Raw genomic sequence first — 19,271 nt, forward strand, 5'->3', positions numbered from 1 at the left:
TCATTGTGAATTTTTTTTTCTCTGTATGAATCTTCAGACTCGGACATCTGGGGTTTAAAGCTGTAACGGCAAATCTGAACAACAGATTAGCATAAAACATTTTTTTCATGCCTCTTAACAACGTTATAACATCATACAGCTTTAAGTATTTGGTTGTTCTTCTTCCCAAACTTTCACACTTCCCTGGGTCGTCCACTCAGTATGCACTCGCGTGTTTAGCAACAGATCACCACTGCTGTGAGAGGTTTTTGGCTCAATCATAACAGAGATGGAGAAACAGCCGGCTGCTACCACTTTACCTTTAGGACAAACTACCAGAGTCCCAAAAAGAAAAACACCATTTGAATTCAAATTCAATTCAAAGATAATTTATTAATCCCAGAGGGAAATTAGAGTTTCAGTACACACAATTCAGAGATCAGACATACATAGGCATAGACACATGACAAGAATTGGTGACTGTGGTCATTCACAACCCTGAGTCGCGCTACCTTAATAGAGATCAGAGGGTTACATGAGGATTGGTTCAGGTGGAGGAAAAAAAAGGCACTTCAGAGTTACCCTCCACCAGGAGGGCAGCTTTGCTATGCAAAAAACACCTCAGACGGAAATGCAACAGACTTCAGACATTACATATCATAAGTGTCCACTAGGTGGGGTGGCGGGTTGGGGACTCTCCACACGTCAGTGCATGCAGCTGCGATAAGCAGCGCACGTCACCTCAGTCTGGACAGGGGAGGGAGGTCGTTGGGGTTTGGAGGGCACAGTGACTCCTGGAACGATTCGGCGGCCTTCACAGCCCGCAGCCCCACCCAGGCTGGGATAGGAGACAGAGTTGTCATGGCAACGGCAGCATTCCACATTTCTTCTGAGGGGGAGTATTTGTTGCAGCCTCACAGGCTCAAGGGCACCAGATTCAGATTAGAAATTGTTTTGGGGCCAGGCAGAGATAATTCCCTCTCTGTCTTAGAGTTCCGTTGGTCCTCAAACTCTCAAAATCCCAATAACGGCGTAAATTAGTCTATCCCAATCCGTGCTGATTCGTCCACTCACTCCTTGATGGCATCCATCTTTTGTGCCAAAGCATGAATCTCAGCCAAAGTTCCAAGCTTACGACTCATCTCGACAATTATATGAGTCCGTGCATTCACAGCGCGGTGTAATCCATCCCTGAGCTCTGGGAGAGCGCCAATATTCCTCGACAGCTCGTTAATTTTCTGGTAAGCCAGTAAGCCTCCTAGGCCAAAGAGCAGGAAACCTGACACCAACACCACGAATATCCAGACGTCTTCAGAATCCTCTACAGACAGTTGAGAGAGGCAGATCAGGTTCCACTGTTTCCAGGAGTCCATGATATGCCCAGCTGGCTCTGTCCCAGAGGGGCAACCGGGAGCTCCTTATCCCGTTCTCATTGTTGAAAAATTTTGTCAATCGCGTTGAGACCAACTTATCAGATCCATGTTTAATAATTTCCAGTTTCCAGAAAAAATGCAGAAGCAGCCGTACACCGAAAGACAGACAAAAAGCCTTGAGGATAAGATAGGGAGGAGGGGGAGGAAAAAATCGTCTGTACTCTCCAAGAGCTGGAAGAATCGGTCACGGACAACAAAAGACGTTTGGACTTAGAAAATGACGATTGGGGTTTAGCACAAATTTGTTTCTTTAGGCGCGGCTAGAGTCAATAGGGAGCCAAAGTCTCTTCCCTTTCCGGTTGGCTCATGGGGTCCTGGGATAAAAACGCTATTTTCTAACACGCTTTGCCGTTCGCCCTGGATCACACATAAGCTGTACTGCAATTTAAATGAAAAGTAATGATGGGTGTTTCGACCATGCCTGTCACGTACTTTGAGATTTATCAGCTTGTAAAAGTTCGTAATTAGCATGACTACACACCAGAAATCGGCACGTCGCATATGTGACATCACCTCACAAGCTCCTCCCCCCTGGCGTAGCTGCTACTCACCACATGACCAGATTTATGGTGGTTCTTTCCTCCTGTGGGAAGTTTGCTGAACTTACAGCCCTTTTCCCTCAGTGTTCTCCGTGTCTGGTTCGATGACGTCACTTTCGTTAAGCGCATCTGTAGTCCTGGACTTATTTTCACACAAAACCTAAACTGTCGTTCCCCCTGTTAGAAAATAAGCACTTTCTCGGTATCAAAATGCTTCTGTAAAATTCATGGACATTATGTGTGAAATCCATGGCACAAAACAAGTGGAGTTAGAAAATAGCGTTTTTAGTCCCGTTGACCTGCAAACATTCTTTTGTTCTTACGGGAACCCGTCTACCGGAAGCAGATGGGCGTGGCTTAGGCTACAGCCGACGGGAGGGGTGAGAGATCCGTGACCGTGTTTTTGTTTAAAAGCTAGCTTGTTTTCAGATTTGCTGTTGCAGCTTTACAGTTGGGTCAGGAATCAAGCAAACTTTTCTGTATGGAGTGTTATCTCAAACAGATAAGCTCTATTGGGTCAAACTCTGAAGCAGAGAAAAAATTACAACTAAAATACATTTTTATTGTACCGATGATTATTTGCTTTAGATAGGGGGTGAGTTAGTCGTAGCGTGAGTTATTTATGATGTAAACACAGTGTTGGAGCTGTCTTTAGTGCCGTTTGAAAGCCAGTTTTCCTTCTAAACATGAGTTAGAAGTCAAATATTGGTTCCTGTATTTGTCATTTTTCTTAGTAAATAGATTTTTGGTGGATCTTTCTGAAAACAAAACCCAAAACAATTCTTGTTAGATAAAACTATTTAAAAAAAAGGCCAAAACGACTAATTTAAAGGGTCTGCCTTAGGTTTTATAAAGTAATTTTCTCTAAAACATCCGATTTTTTGTATGAAACTTGCTTCAGCTAATGGTCAGACACTTTGAATTGCTAGGTGTTTTGGATTGTAGCTTTTTACTTTCAAACAATATTCTCATTACAATTTACATTTTTTTTAGATGAAAATAATTTCCCCCCACATTTTCTGCTGTTTCATTCATTTACTCTCACTCGGTAGCACGAGTTCGAGGATTTCCTGGACTCTAACTTTTATTGTGTTACATAAAGTATTCAGATAAGCCTCGGAGTTCCTGAGACGAATGATTCTGAGGCTCTCCGTTTCGATCCGAGCTCTCAAAAAGAGATGTAGGCATTAAGAGGGTAATCCCAAGTAAAATGTGATGTTTTTAATAGAATAGAATATACTTTATTAATCTCAGAGTGGGGGGATTGATTTGCTACAGCAGCATATACACTTAAAAAAAATGGAAGAATAAGAATAACAAGATTACAGGTAAACACACAAAGGCAGTAAGGGACTCAGACATACTAATGTACATCTGGTGTTGCACAATCATTGAACACAAACTGAATGTTGCATTGATGTTATTGCGTAACAGGATAATGCCAGTACCAGTTCAACTGAACACTCTTACTGCTCTAATGCAGTCATCTGGGATTAAACAGCATTTAATGATGAGTAATTAACCCCACTGACCTTCGTTACCTATTTCTCTCTACGTCTGGCTGTCTGTTCGCCCTAAAACCACCTGCTGATAACCAGCTCCATGTCACGGACCACACGTCACCACGCCCGTCAACACGTGTGTCAGCATTTGTTCACGCCTTCTCATAACACTCACCGACTCGTCTCAGCCCGATGCCTCACTCGTGTCTGCACACGTGCGCGTTTGTGGGAATGAGATAATGGGTCGTCTGTCGCCCGAGGGGCAGCTGTGACACCGTTTAGCAAAAAGTGGTTGAATCTTTTCATCTGGACGGTGAATCTGAGCTACAGAGATGCACAGCTGCTTCAGTTTTACTGGTAAAAACACAGCCAGAGACTTTAACTCAGGGGACGAATAATCCCACTAGCTTCACAGACATAGCTGGTTTTTGTCTTCAGTTGTTTTTATGTTCATGCTACAGCATGTTAAGAGTTCAGCACTTAAGAATTGGCTTAAATAAAACCCAGCAGCTACTGTGCCACTGTGTTTGTTTTAATGGGATTACTGCTTTTGATTCATGAGAATGTTGGCGCGACCACAGCGACTTGAGGCCTCTATTCTTGTTTCAGTGGCGGGAAAGCAGCTCGCTGACGGTCACGGCCGCAGATGGGCACAAAAGCATGCAGACCGCTGAGGCTAATTCAGGGAAATGTGAGAGTTTAGATAGGAGAGGCAGAGAGTGGCAGCTCATGTAGTCTTATGGAGTTTTACGGGAAGTAAAAGTTTGTTTTAAAACTTTTTTTTGTCTATTTTTTTTCTTTTAAAGACCTTTCTTCCCAGCAAACTGTGGTTAAACATAATGTTTCTCAGACGGTGATGCAGATTGAAAGTTCTGTGTAAAAGTACTGCAAAGATTTGACTGATTTCTTCCGTTTTTGCTTTTGTCGTCGCACTTAAATGTTTCAGATCAGAAAGGTATAGTTTTAATGTGGGTGACCAGCGTTTATGTGTGCATTGAAGGCTTACAAAGGACCCTTTTCTAAAGCCACTCTTCATTCCAGGTTTGCTATTTTTCAGCCACATTAGAGGCTTTTCCAGCATGAACGACCTGTTTAAGGTGCTAGATCAGGATTCATGGTTCCATCGGTTACAGCGGGGGGGGGGGGGGGGGGGGCCTAAAGCAGCCCCAGACCATCACACTACCACCGCCGTGTCTGACTGTTGCTGCGATGTTTGAGTTAGCTTTACTCCAGATGGAACAGGACACACACCCATAATAGGGATCACCAACTTTTGGGAAGCTGACAGCTGCATCATGGTTATTGAGCCATATGAAGGACTACCAGGTTTAACCCTCCCACAGTCCTAATGGGTGTGACCCCGCCAGGAAAGTTGACCATTGAGCAGGATTGACGGTTTATCCCTTGAGGTCCACGTAGGAGGGGTGAGGTGGTGCTCACTCCTCAGCCCTGCCACATGGACCTCAAGTGAGGTCACACCCATTAGGACTGTGGGAGGTTTAAACATTAAAAGGCCGTTTCACTGAGAAACCATTTTTTACCTGGTATGTTTGTAAAATGATCGATCCCTCGGAGTGTAACATGCAGGCTGAACGTGAAAAAAAGTCTTCCACCCCTATTTCCTGCAGTAGCCGCTGATTGAAAATAGATGCAGAAACGCTAGGATTAGAAAACCAGACAGATCTAAGTCACACTGAAAATTAGCATTCATGGACTCACCCAGGTTGGCTCGTAACGGGAAGTCTGTTGTTGATTTAACGTCCAGGAAGAACCATTTTATAAATTCTAAAGCCTAACTTACACGTCTCCATCTGCATCGGGACAGGGACACGCAACGCCATTATGCATCGCCCTCTGACGGGCTCGCAGAGGAAGACAGAGAAATGCCCCCATTTTTAACTATCTGCCGAAAGAGACAGAGAATGCAAGCTTGTGATTGGTCGATTGGTGATCGCTGCTTCCTATAAATTCGTCAACAGCACTGTCTTTGCTGCTTCAAAAAGTACAGCAGACTTGGAACAGATTGAAGAATCCACTGTGGAAAAAGTCTGAAAATATGATTGTTTATTCACACGTGGCTGAAGGAGTACAAAAAGATGCAGCAAGTGTTTATTTGTAGATGGAAATGATGAGAAACGTGAGGTTAGAGGTGCCGATTGCATGAAGAGGTGGGGGAGAATGATGGACAAATTTGTTTCTGTTCAAAAGTCTCTGAAATGTAGGGCTGCACAATATATATCAAAATTTTCGGCATCGGGTTAACAGGACGTGCGATAGGCCCGTCGCAAAGCACGTCGAAAACGGCAATAAATGTTTGGTTCAACATTTCCATCCGTGTCATTCATCAACTTTTTGTAAACCAGCTCTGTTTTTTACGCGGAAGTAGTATTTGACCAGTCAAATGTAGCCCTTCTGATATGCGGCCAATCAGATGGGTCCGTTCACGTAATACGCCCGCCCCCTACGTAGACCCTTAGGATGGAAAGCAACACCCGAACAGAGGCTGTGTCTCAATTCAGGGTCTGCATCCTACCTCGGCCGGATTCGTCGGCCGGTTACGTCACAGCGCCGCGACTCGGCCTGTCCCAATTCGAAGACTCCTTCAAATGCGGTCGACGAATGCGGCCTTCTTTTCGCCTGAATGAAGGATGGGTCGGGTGTATCCTTCAATAGGTAGCATTTCCCAAGATGCCTTGCGGGCCGGCCGGCAGAAAAACTTAAAAACAATGGCGGAAGGTGAAGCGGGAGCTGTCGGAGAGGATTGCGCATATAAATGTAAGTATAAACTTGAAAACTGTCAGTTTAAGGACTTTTTGTGATACATGAACGTTATTTTAGTTAGAAATGTTACAGTAAAAGTGCTTGTATTGCGGTCTCGGCTCGTATGTTCGGCCGCGCTCGGTGTCGTACTTCTCCCACTACGTTTCCCCCTGATTTTAATAGAAGTTTGTATTTTAGGACCAAAAGAGAATACCAGGGAATTTATTAAGCTTAGGGCGGAGATGGACCACATGATCACCGGAGCAAAGTATTCGGCGGCTGTGGCATGGAGGTACAATAACATCTCATATTTTAAAAACTCGTTTGAGTATATTTTTTTCTGCGAAAACATGAAAGGAATAACCCGTTGTCCTCTTTTCTCTTCCTGTTTCTTTTCTTACATGTTTGTTAAGACTATTCTGGAGAAAATGGGCATCCAGGGGAAGGTGCCAGCGATGAGCTTCTGGAGCTGATCTGGGAGGACATGAGGCTGCAGAGGGAGGCAGAGCAGCAGAGAGCACAGGAGAGAAGGAAGAACTTTGACAGCTTTTTACTTTGCTAGAAAAAAAATGGTTAATGAATATTAAACATGTACATGTAAAAGAAATATCTAAATAAAATCAGTTCTGCATTAAACTCTTGAATTTTATTTTTGTTTACAAATGAGAATTGTTTACTAGAGGGTATCCGCTGGGTCTTGAAAAGTCTTAAAAGGTGATAAATCGGTTTTGGTCAAATTAAGACCCTTAGAAAGTATTAAAAACTATTATCACATCTTTGCTCAGGCTCAGCTAGTCTAAAGTATTTTCTCTGAATTAGCTCTCCAACAGTCAAGGAAATGATTAACCCCCAGAGACCCACGGTTGTAGTATCACAACATCAGATTTAAGTCTACAAAAGTAAACCTTCCCCATTTTTTTTCTTTTTAAAACCACATTTACATTGCTAATAGGTCCTATTCAGTTCTGCAACACTATTGGCTGTTAAAATGTGTAAATAGGCCCGTTTATCTGGCCTCCTAGAACAACATGTGAAAGGTTAAAAATATTTTGCAGTTGTTTTCTAAATTTGGGTTTCTGGGGGTTAAAAAGCTAAATAAAATGTCGAGCTCCATCGTTTAAGGTTCCTTCTGCCCAGCGGTTCCACGGTTGCTAGGCGACGGAACGTTCGCCGAGGGAGTTCATGAAGGCTAGGCCTGTCCAAATTCACAGCCGTTAACATCCGGTCTACCCGGCCGACGGAGGACGCAGCCCACGTCGGCCGGGTGGGCTGGGTCCTTCGAAGGATGCAGACCCTGAATTGAGACACAGCCAGAGTTAGCGGCGCCGTTCCCTTGTTCGTCATGCTGGCTCAGAGCAACGAACGCACTTTGTGCTGAGGTTTCTGGATTCAGCGCTGCTTTCAAACGTGAACATGACTCCGCTCGGTGTCGTTAATCATTTTAACCGGGCTGACTCCGACACGTGCCGGTGAACCAACCCACCTTCATGTTGCTAGTGTTAGCCCCAGGCTCCGGTTAGCTTCCAGCTAAAAGGCTACAGCACTCTCCTCCCAGTCCCACCCTGCTAAAGAGGGCCTGGAAAAGTTCCCCCACACATCAAAGTGATTTTTCATTTATGAGCTTTTATAACCTTGTTCATCAGGATAGTTGATTTGCTGCTGCACATAAACTGTCAGTCAGAAGCTCTGCTAGCCGGTTATCTTAGAGGAGCTAGTTCAATTTGTTAGCTTGTTATCAGAATCATAGTTGCAGTTTCATCATCTGAGCTGCTTTTTAAGATCTAGGTAAACTTGTTCAATTTGGGGTTAAAACCAAACGTTTTCACATATTTTCCATGTAGTTCTTTTGCCCGTTCCTCTTCTGAAAGGTAGATGATTGTTTTTCTCTTTCCCTCAGAAAATCTTAATATTCTCCTAGTTTGGCCCAGCACAGTTCACTTCCCAGTTACAGCAACAGCCTTATATCAGAACCACATAAGTGGAGAAAATGTTCAGTAGCAATGAGAGAATTTGCTGTTGCATTTAAGTGATGTTAACTATTATTTAACATTTAAACTTATTTTCTGATTTTTGTTATTTATTCTAAAAACCCTGGTAAGGGATGTTTTTCTGTATTTGGAGCATCAGAAAAAGTTTTATGGTGGAGGTGATGTTTTAAAGTCACTGAGAAACTGCATGCATGCAGTTTGTTGTTTTGCTGCTAATACAGTAGCAGGTACAGCTGCTAATACAGTAGCAGGTGCAGCTGCTAATACAGTAGCGGGTGCAGCTGCTAATACAGTAGCGGGTGCAGCTGCTAATACAGTAGCGGGTGCAGCTGCTAATGCAGTAGCGGGTGCAGCTGCTAATACAGTAGCGGGTGCAGCTGCTAATACAGTAGCGGGTGCAGCTGCTAATACAGTAGCGGGTGCAGCTGCTAATACAGTAGCGGGTGCAGCTGCTAATACAGAAGCGGGTGCAGCTGCTAATGCAGTAGCGGGTGCAGCTGCTAATACAGTAGCGGGTGCAGCTACTAATACAGTAGCGGGTGCAGCTGCTAATACAGTAGCGGGGGCAGCTGCTAATACAGTAGCGGGTGCCACTGCTAATACAGTAGCGGGTACAGCTGCTAATACAGTAGCGGGTGCAGCTGCTAATACAGTAGCGGGTGCAGCTGCTAATGCAGTAGCGGGTGCAGCTGCTAATACAGTAGCGGGTGCAGCTGCTAATGCAGTAGCGGGTGCAGCTGCTAATACAGTAGCGGGTGCAGCTGCTACTGTATTAGCAGGTGCAGCTGCTAATACAGTAGCAGGTGCAGCTGCATATTTTTGCAATAAAAATGTTATGTTGTAATGGAATTCATGCATTAGTTTTTGTTTGCTTTGAGCCCAGAGCAGACGTCACACGCCAGACGACATCAACACCGCATACTTTAGTATTTGTTCATTTATCGTGAGTAATATCGCAATATTAAGCACTGTTATCGAATATCGCAGGTTTTCCTAATATCGTGCAGCCCTGCTGAAATCCATTAAGTCAATATAAACACAATCGTAAATGCACCATCATGGACCGGATACCTGACTGTAGTGGTGGCAGGATGCCTCAGAGTAGCGCTGCGCCCTCTGTTGTCCTGGCAGGGAATTGTTTTGTAACAACCCCCAGCTGACGGAGAAGTTTAAATCAGGCTTAAGCCCTCAATTTCTTCTGAGTCCCAACAGAGCGGCCCGCCACTCTGAAGCTGCAAGTGGAATATTCTGGCCACGGGGGGCGATAGCGGCTGGGTGGCCTTTCATTAATCCTGTAAAGGGTCATTTTAGCACATGGCTCCAGAAAATGCTTAAAAAATATGAAAAATTAGCCAAGTATCCCTTTAACAAGTGGACGGTTCCTTTTCTAACAGGGCGGGTTTGACAGGTGTTCCTGATTGCAAACGGACACACCTGGACGTTTCAGAGCATCTGCATTCGTTCCACTGATCCCAGAGTGAGGCTCTATTTCAGCCCGGTGGCTCCTCTGGAGGATTCCCAGCAGAGGGGAGAAGAAGGAGGACACAGCAACACAGAAATGCTGCGATTAGTAATGAGAACACTCGCATAGATGACAAGGGTGTTCTGGGTGGAACTAGTTTCTCAGAATAGAGGAGCACAAACTATTCAGTCCCCCGTGTGGGTTTCATTCCGGCTACGCTGCTCGTTTTATTTCTACGAATGTCGGACTGTTAAAGCCAAATATTAGCTTTGATTGAAAGCTCCTTCTGAGCATGCTCAGAAGGCTCTGAGTACGTGTGATGAACTGGATTTCACTCTGCGGGTCATTTTTAGAACTTCAGCAAAGGCATTGAAAAGTCTGCAGCCCCAAAACGCCAAAAGCACTTTTTTAGCCCGTGCACAACTTGATGAGAGAGGACGTCTGTGATTGTGAAGGTGGCACAGCTCTCCGTCCCACTCCAGTCATCAGCAGAATCCCACTTATTTGTTCTTTAAACCCAACTTTTTCTAATAAATTCCTTTCATAACAATTTCTCTTTATCTTCATCTAATTGTGAGACGTGTCCATCCATCCTTTTTTCACATGTGGGAACTTTTCTTCCCCCCCTCTCCTTAGGCTGTTGTAGATGGAAATCAAATGTCTTCCCTTGATTATTCTCTCTCACTCCTGCGTGCTCCCTTCATGCTTTCCTCTTCATGTTGTTTATTACCTGCCTTTCTTTGCATCATTTTAAGAGTCACCTTTGACTTTCGTGTGTTTGCTTGCGCATTCAAAGTCCGGAATGTCCCATAAGCTGGTGGTGATAGCAGCCGACATTTGAACGCAGGACACGAGATGTTTATTTAAACCGATATGTTAAAGCAGGGGTGTCCGGCCCACGGGCCGAATCCGGCCCGCAAACGGGTTAAATCCGGCCCGCGAGATGGTTGTGTAAACTTTATTTTCATACTTTACAATGTAGAGTGAAAATAAACTTATCTTTCTGAGCAAGTTTCCTCTGTAATGAGCATATATAAAACAAAACTGCGCTCAAGGCTCACACAAGAACTTGAATCACATCCTGAAGTTGGCCGCCACTCAGGATGTGACTTCTGATGTTGATGTGCTGGTGGAAGCTAAAAGATGTAAAGTAAAATATACTTCTTTAAGTGCTGCATGAAACTGATCTAGCCATGTGATCTGTAAGCTCTTTGAATCGCTAAGGAATTTTTATTTATTGATTGATTTTTTATTTTTTTTCAAATTTTCAAGTACACTTCAGGTGTTGTACTTGTACTATTTTGGACACACTGTCCTCAGGCTCCAGCCTTGTTTCATATTGATTGTATTAAAACAAAGAAAACAATCTGAAGTTGTTTTTAATTTACCGGTCCGGCCCACTTGGGACTAGATTTCTCGCAATGTGGCCCCTGAGCTAAAATGAGTTTGACACCCCTGTGTTAAAGAAAACCGAGTAAAAGATGCCGTCTCCTTTAACTTCTAACCCAGAAAGTTTTTGCGATGCAGATTTGGACCTTTGTCTCCAGCGTTCTCTCTGCAGGGTGGAGGGTCGAGTCCAGCTGAGGCTGCAGTTTATTCATCGGGTGCATGCCAGTGGCTGCGGGTTGCTCTAGATCCCAAATCCACACACACATTCATAACTTCCTCTATCTGTTCCATGCCCAAATCTTCCTTTTCCGCCTCTTTAGATTTGTGTTTAGACAGAAACGTTGGTGTGTGCACACCCACACCACCTCCTCTAAATTGGTGATAGTTTTTTCCTTTTACACCTTCTGTCCGTCCTCTGTCCCCCCCGGGTCATGACTGAGACACCTGAGCTTTCAGGCGTTTGTCCTCGGGGATGTCACCAACTCCTCGGAGGTGGGAAAGTGACTTGAGCTCTGTAAATCTAACACGACAACACGTACACTTGGATTTTAAATCCAACTTTTACTTTGTTTTCTTTCCCAGTTATTCAGCTGGTTCCCTTTGATGTGCTGGGAAAGATCACGCTACGTATGGTTTTGGTTTTATTAGACCAACCTACCAGGATTACGCTTGTGTGTTCAAGAGCCCTGATCAGGTTTCTGGTTCAATCCTGTTTCCTGAAAATCTGATTCCAGTCTCTTCCGTCGCCTCCTGGTCCAGATCCTGATCGATGGCCTCTCCTTCTTCTGTAATCCGTGTATAATCCACTCGTTTGACTACCTCTTGAGGGTCAACTACAGGTTGTCAGTGGAATTAAATCTGCCGTAGCAAGTTAGCTTAAGCATTTGTTTTCATGCCTCTTAACAACGTTCGAACATAGTGTAGCTACATGAATATGCTTTATTTCATCATACTAAATTAAATGTGGAAATAAAAAGGAAATCAATGAAAACCTCAGCCAATAGAACAAAACCAACCATTAGACCATCCAGTCGTCGGTCTTGCCAAACCGTCACACTTCCCTGGGTTGTCCACTCACACACTCGCATATTTAACATAACACCACTGGTGTGAGAGGTTCTCCGCTCAATAATGTCAGAAAAGGAGAAACAGCCGGCTGCTACCGCTTCAACTTTAGGACAAACTCACCACTTGAAGTTGTGATCAACAAAAGACGTTTGGACCCAGATAACGACGACTGGTGTTTAGCGCTATCTCGCTTCCTCTGACATCGCGGGTTTCCGGGCCCGGCAGAAGCATCTTAGGGAAGATACCCAAGGGGAGGGGTTCAGTGACCATGTTTGCATTCAAAAGTTGTTTGCAGATGTGCTATAACAGCTTTAATGTCAGAGGATCACTCTCCAGAATATTGTGGAGTTTTCCCGAAACGTACACTGCTTCACTGTGATGCATTAACGGACCAGCAACGGGATCTTTGGGGTCTTTAGTTCACAAACTGAGGAGGTTGTAGAGTCTGGTCTGTGCTGGTCTTCTGATTCCAGAGAATTCTAGCTGTAATGGAGGTCCTCCCCCCGAGTCAAGCTGAGCGTTTACAGACATCTCCTCCCGCACCCTAACCGCCGTGTGAGGGGAAGTTGAGGTTTACTGCCGATAACGAGGAAGCTCCCTTCCAGTTTCTCCTCCTTTCTGTTCGTTACTCATCTTGGCAGAATGATTAAACACTTCATAACCCAAGTGTGTTATTCATCACACACACACACACACACACACACACACACACACACACACACACACACACACACACACACACACACACACACACACACACACCACTCTTTAATCCAAGAGTATTAATTCATATTCATAATTGATGTCGAGTTGATGAGTCAAAATCAGAAATAATGTAATTTTTGAACAGAATCCTTTAAACATCGAACCCTCTCATGTTTCTGTTGTTCATTCTCTCTCGGGCCAATACGGAGACGCTGCTGCGTGCTTTTAAAGTCCCATTAGTTGTCACACACACAGGTGTGTGTGCGACATTTGTTCTCCGCATTTGACCCATCCCCTGGGGGAGCGGTGAGCTGCAGACACAGCCGCGCTCGGGAACCATCTGGTGGTTTAACCCCCCAATCCAACCCTTAATGCTGAGTGTCAAGCAGGGAGGCATTGGTCCCATTTTTTCAAAGTCTTTGGTATGACCCGACCAGGAATCGAACCCCTGATCTCCCGATCTCAGGGCGGACACTCTACCACTAGGCCACTGAGAAAGGTTATCACCAGTAGAATAGACCACTGTAATGCCCTGCTTTCTGCTCTTCCTAAAAAGAGGATTTCAGGTCTACAACTATTACAAAACTCAGCAGCACGTGTCCTGATGAAGACCAGGAGGCGGGAGCACATCACTCCAGTTTTAGAATCACTGCATCGGCTCCTCGTATGTTTCAGGATCGATTTCAAAATACTTGTAACGGTTTTTAAGTGTCTTAATGGTCTTGGACCTTCTTATCTTTCAGAGCTGCTCTTACCGTATGAACCCACGCGGTCTCTGCGCTCCTCTGGCAGCCGTCTCCTTGTCATCCCTAAAGTCAGGACGGATATTCACGGCGAGGCGTCTTTCCAGTACTACGGTCCTCGCCGCTGGAACGAGCTGCCAGGGGATCTCAGGGCTGCTGAGAACGTTCATGTTTTTAGAAACAGGCTCAAGACTTTTTTTTAGCGTAGCTTTAACTGAATACTCTCACTTTTTAAATTATTTAATTACTTAGGTTATTTATTTATCAATTTTTTTAATTTAATTAATGGATTCTTTCTTTATACGTGCTTTTTAAACAGTTTTTTTACCATGATTTATGATCAACATTATTTTAATATCTATATAAGTTTTTATGTTACAATTCTCATTTTAGCTCTTTTGATTTTATATTTTAACCCTAATTTAACCTTTTTCCAGCGCTTCCTCTGTGGGAGCCCTCTGCCCCGGTGGCGGTGGTCGGCTGTGGTGGCCTGGGTGCTTTCCAGGTGTGCCTGGGTGGAGGTGGGGGGTCTCTGCCCTCCCTGCCCTGGGCGCCCTGTGTCAGTGCCTTGGCTGCTGCTGTGGATCTGCTGCTGCCGGGGCGGATGGCTCCCCTGATGGTGTTTCCTTATCCTTGTCTTAGCTGGTCTGGCTCATCTGATCTCAGCCAAATTTAATTCTTACCATGGGGAAGGGGGCATGTGTGTGTGTGTGTGTGTGTGTGTGTGTGTGTGTGCCGGAGGATGAGTGTTGTGAAGGGTTTTTTATTGTCAGACTGTTTTTAAAATTCTGGGTGATGGGAGGGGATGTGGGCATGCGGGGCCTTTTTAATTTAAGCACTTTGAGTTGCATGTATTGTACGATTAAGTGCTTTATAAATAAAAGTTGATTGAAGTTGATTGATGAACAAAAGTTTTTTTAGAGCATTACTAGGATTAGGATGAAGGTACTTTTTTACTACTCTGTCTGTATGGAAGAATGATATTTACACGCTGGTTTATCGCTATTACGATAGCTTGGTGCAGCTTTTATTCTGTCCACGTGTTCATGATCTGATGCTGCACTTTTTGACCAAAGTTGTTTTTCTAGAGCTGAAAAAAGATAAAAGCTTCCCGGGGACCAAAGATATAAAGACAGGCTTTAATGCATGTTGGCACAAACATGTTTACTTGACACGGAGTAAAACATGTTTAGATATTTACACAAAGACGCATGAAAAAAAATTAGGGTGAAAATAATGATTTAGTTTATTTATTCTGGAACTTTTCAGCTTTAGATCAAATAAATAACAGCTGCTGGTTTATTGTATAAACATCACAAATAAGCTGAGATTAAAAAAATGCTTATTTCTGTTTTTGCTTGTTTTTTACCTTGTTTGTTTTAATTCTCCTTTTCTTGTCTTCTTTATTCTTTTTGATCTTTAGCTCTCTCTCTCTCTCTCTCTCTCTCTCTCTCTCTCTCTCTCTCTCTCTCTCTCTCTCTCTCTCTCTCTCTCTCTCTTTCTCTCTCTCTCTCTCTCTCTCTCTCTCTCTCAAGATCTGCACTCTGAAGCATTTAGGTCATTTTTAAACTACCCAAACTCAGTATTTCTAATTTGAACTTTGTTTCTGTAAATCTTTTCCTGACCCTCTACGTGCTGTTCCATGACCCAGAGTGGGGTCCCGTCCCAGACCTTGGGAACCCCTGATTTAGACGCCTTTAACAAGCAGAGCTCCTACGTTTAAAAGAGTGCTGAATTCATATTCATAATTGCCTGGCAAGCATCCTCTAAATGTGAGTAAATATTCTGACCACGACCCGTTGATCTACAGTTGTCTTTCAGTCTGTCTCCACATGCTGTTGGATAATGAACAACGTAGTCACGGCTCCAGGTGTCAGACAGCGGGTCAGTCCACCACGCGCGGTCAAAGTAGACACAAACACAACCTTTTCTAAAGAAAGGACCTCCATCTGCTCATGACTCAAGTCTAAATACTCCAAAGCAGTTCCAAATGAGCCGTCGCCAACATCCTGCGCACCAGAGAGAGCGCTGTGATTGGCCCACCAGACAGAGCACTGTGATTGGCCCACCAGACAGAGCGCTGTGATTGGTCCACCAGACAGAGCGCTGTGATTGGTCCACCAGACAGAGCGCTGTGATTGGTCCACCAGAGAGAGCGCTGTGATTGGCCCACCAGACAGAGCGCTGTGATTTGCCCACCAGACAGAGCGCTGTGATTGGCCCACCAGAGAGAGCGCTGTGATTGGCCCACCAGACAGAGCGCTGTGATTTGCCCACCAGACAGAGCGCTGTGATTGGTCCACCAGACAGAGCGCTGTGATTGGTCCACCAGACAGAGCGCTGTGATTGGCCCACCAGACAGAGCGCTGTGATTGGCCCACCAGACAGAGCTCTGTGATTGGCCCACCAGACAGAGCGCTGTGATTGGCCCACCAGACAGAGCGCTGTGATTGGCCCACCAGACAGAGCGCTGTGATTGGCCCACCAGACAGAGCGCTGTGATTGGCCCACCAGACAGAGCGCTGTGATTGGCCCACCAGACAGAGCGCTGTGATTGGCCCACCAGACAGAGCGCTGTGATTGGCCCACCAGACAGAGCGCTGTGATTGGCCCACCAGAGAAAGCGCTGTGATTGGCATGGCACCCGACTGTCCGAGGAGGCTGAGGCTTTAATGAAGTGTGGCTAAGCTGCGTGTCAGTCTAGCCACATCATTTTATTTCGGCATCTGACAATCTAGCTTTCTAGGCTGCAGTCATGTTTTATTTGAACCACAACCAGAATAGGCGCCAACTCTGAGTATCCAAACATTGCATGCTTTTGTCATGACTCACGTCAGATTCAGATTGCTGTTGCATCAGAGGAATCGTAAATAAACTCTGTGTCTGACATTTGACCTGAGCTGTTAGTGCAAACATCTTTTATCTAATTAAACACACCATATCATCTCATTATCAACCTAAATGCTCATACCTCTGGTACTTTGTGAAAAGAACGACAAAAATGAAATTCCTAAGTCTCAAAGTTCTCTACTCTTCTTCATAGTTTTGTGTTTTAGTGTGTGTGTGTGCGTGTGCACGCTGCAGGACTCTGCATGTGTGGGTTTATGTTGTAACATCCCCCTTTACTGATCTATGTGTTTCTGTTTTACTGAAGATTTATGAACGGAGAATATTTGAGTTTTTCTTCCACTCTGAAGTGTTTTGGTATGAGGGCATCAATCTTCCTTCCCTCCATAAAGAACATCATTCTCTCTCACTCAGTAAAACTTTTCCGTGTTTGATTGTTTTTGTCTTTTTTTTTTGTTCTGTAGATAATACATTAGCAGAGATTACGAGCCACTCTGGGTCGGATTGTCATCCGAGTGGCTGTCAGCTCACCTTCTCTAATGGTCTACTTTGGTATTCTCCACCATTCACAAATGTGACCCATCCTAGTTAGGAAGAGCCAGGCAAAGCAGAGGAGAAGGATTAATGGGGAGAGGAGGTCAAAAATGGTGAAAGTAGGAGAGAAAACAGAGAAAACGTGACAAGATGACAGTTATAGAGCCGTCCGATGTTTCACAGGAGTATTAAATGTCCACTTTTCTTCTGTCCCTTTGCAGCCGTAAACCAGTTTGGCGCTGTCTTTGTTCTGCTCCTCTGCTTTGTCTGTGTCTCTTAGTCTTTTAAAACTTCTTGTCCTTTACTCTGCACCCATTGGCTGCCCATTCGGCTCATAAAGGGTGGCGTTGCATCCCGTCCTGGTGCTCCTGAGGCCCGGTTTCTGATCTACCCATATCGCTCGCCTCGCTTGATAGCGACCCTAATTGGTCATCTGAGACGTATGTAGCAAAGGTGATCTTTAAAACGCGCACTTACAAGCACGTCACAGGAAAGGAGTGGCGCTGCCCTGATTGTTTCGCTGCCCTTTTGTGTTATTCTGATCCAGAGAAAGCCAACGGAGGAGGGGAAGTGGGGAATAAATCAGAGAAATGAAGGAAGGAAAGGAGAATCTAATCATAACACATTAACATTTGGTGGTCTTGATAAAAAGTCTAAATTTAGGCTGATCTAATAACTAAAGACTGGATCTAAGACACCTTTCCAAGCAAGGCTCTATGTAAAACAGCTGATCAGCTGATTTCTTTTCTAAAAGAAAACGTCCCGTTTGATAGAAGTTCTCCACTGAGACTGATCCTCAGTTCCACTCGTTGTCACATTGGTGAGTGAAATATTTTCCCCACATCTGGCGCATCACCTGGGGGAGCGGTGAGCTGCAGTGGTGGCTGCGCTGGGGAACCCCTTAAAGCTGAGTGTCATGTGGGGAGACATTGCCTCCCATTCTCTAAAGTCTTTGGTATGACCCGGCCATGGATTTGAACCCACGATCTCCCAGTCTCAGGGTGGACACTCGTTCCACTGGGCCACCGAACTGGCAGTAGAGTCTGGAGATGGTAAAGTTCTGGTTTCATTGGACTTTTTTTATCAGTCTTTGATACTGCAGATCACATTGAGGGGTGCCTCAGGGTTCTGTTTTTAGACCTGTCCTGTTTCTTGTTTCATATTCTGTCATCATAACAGGTGGCTCATTCAATGAATCAGGTGTGATGGAGCAGGGAAACAACTAAAACATGCTGGATAGAGGTTCTCAAGAATCAGTGTTAAACCTCATTCACATCGGGTATGGTACACACGTCCAGAATCTGCACAGCTCTGGACACACTGCCATTTACCGCTGTTTGTGTGCTGAACATCTCTGGGATTTTTCTCCCATGAGGGCAACCGAGTGATTATTCATTTGACATAATAAATTTAATAAATCAATAAAAATAACTATACAAGTGGAATTATGTATAGGGTGTGAACTAATATCCCTATTATTAACATAAAGCAAATCAGTGAAAAACAATGCAATACGGGTTTTATTTTGAAATATACTGGATGCACTTTGCTGACGCACGTCTCACTTCCTGTCTGGCTCATGTCATTTCTTTAACTTTATGGATATTTGCATGCAGCATATGGAAAAATAGACTCCATGCAGAAACTTTTTGGAGGTCCACATCTAGATCTGAATGGCACCGCAGCCGGTGTGAGTGCTCTGGTTGGATTCAGTGATTATTTTCTTCCTCTGCAGAAGCCGTAAGAATTCTGGACCCCATCCGTTCCACTTTTGGGGTAAATGAGATGTGAGACTGATCCTCTCAGGGCGTTTGGGGTTGCTACAAGGGCTGTGGTGTCTGGAGATGTTAAAGTTCTGGTTTTGTTGGACTTTTCATTCTGTCTTTTCTACTGCAGATCACCTTGAGGGGTCCCTCAGGGTTCTGTTTTCAGTCCTGCTGTGTTTTTGTCTAACATTTCTTCGTTCTTGGGCCATTGCTGTTTTCAATCTACCTTCTGCCTCTGGGCAATATCCTGAATCAGCATGGCCTGAGCTACCACATCTACGCAGATGACTGTCAGCTATACGTGGAAATGGACGAGAAAAATGCGGGCTCGAAATTGGCTGCATGTATGGATGACGTGAAGGGCTGGCTGGCATCCAACTTCTTAAAACTGAATGAAAAGAAGTCTGAGTTTATTGTTTTTGACCCCCGTAACCACCATGGCTCTCACCCTGTTTGTGACCTTTTAACCCTTAACCCCAAACAGTGTGTGACGAGTCTCGGGGTCAAGCTGGATGCTGGACTCACAATGGCCCCACAGATAAACTCTGTAGTGAGG

The 19,271-nt window shown here is 44.6% G+C and overlaps 1 protein-coding gene and 1 long non-coding RNA gene across 2 annotated transcripts in view; both read left to right on the forward strand.

Moving 5' to 3' along the window:
• plcb3 (phospholipase C, beta 3 (phosphatidylinositol-specific)) overlaps nucleotides 1-19,271 on the forward strand; it is a 100,030-nt gene that overhangs the window by 33,793 nt on the left and 46,966 nt on the right. The gene's annotated exons all lie outside the window — the stretch shown is intronic.
• On the forward strand, nucleotides 6,099-6,746 carry LOC139062681 (uncharacterized). Its single transcript, XR_011516259.1, has 3 exons — nucleotides 6,099-6,228; nucleotides 6,412-6,505; nucleotides 6,627-6,746. It is a non-coding gene; the product is annotated as an uncharacterized lncRNA (long non-coding RNA).

This window comes from Nothobranchius furzeri, chromosome 14, assembly GCF_043380555.1.
Source record: "Nothobranchius furzeri strain GRZ-AD chromosome 14, NfurGRZ-RIMD1, whole genome shotgun sequence".
Lineage (NCBI taxonomy): Eukaryota > Metazoa > Chordata > Actinopteri > Cyprinodontiformes > Nothobranchiidae > Nothobranchius > Nothobranchius furzeri.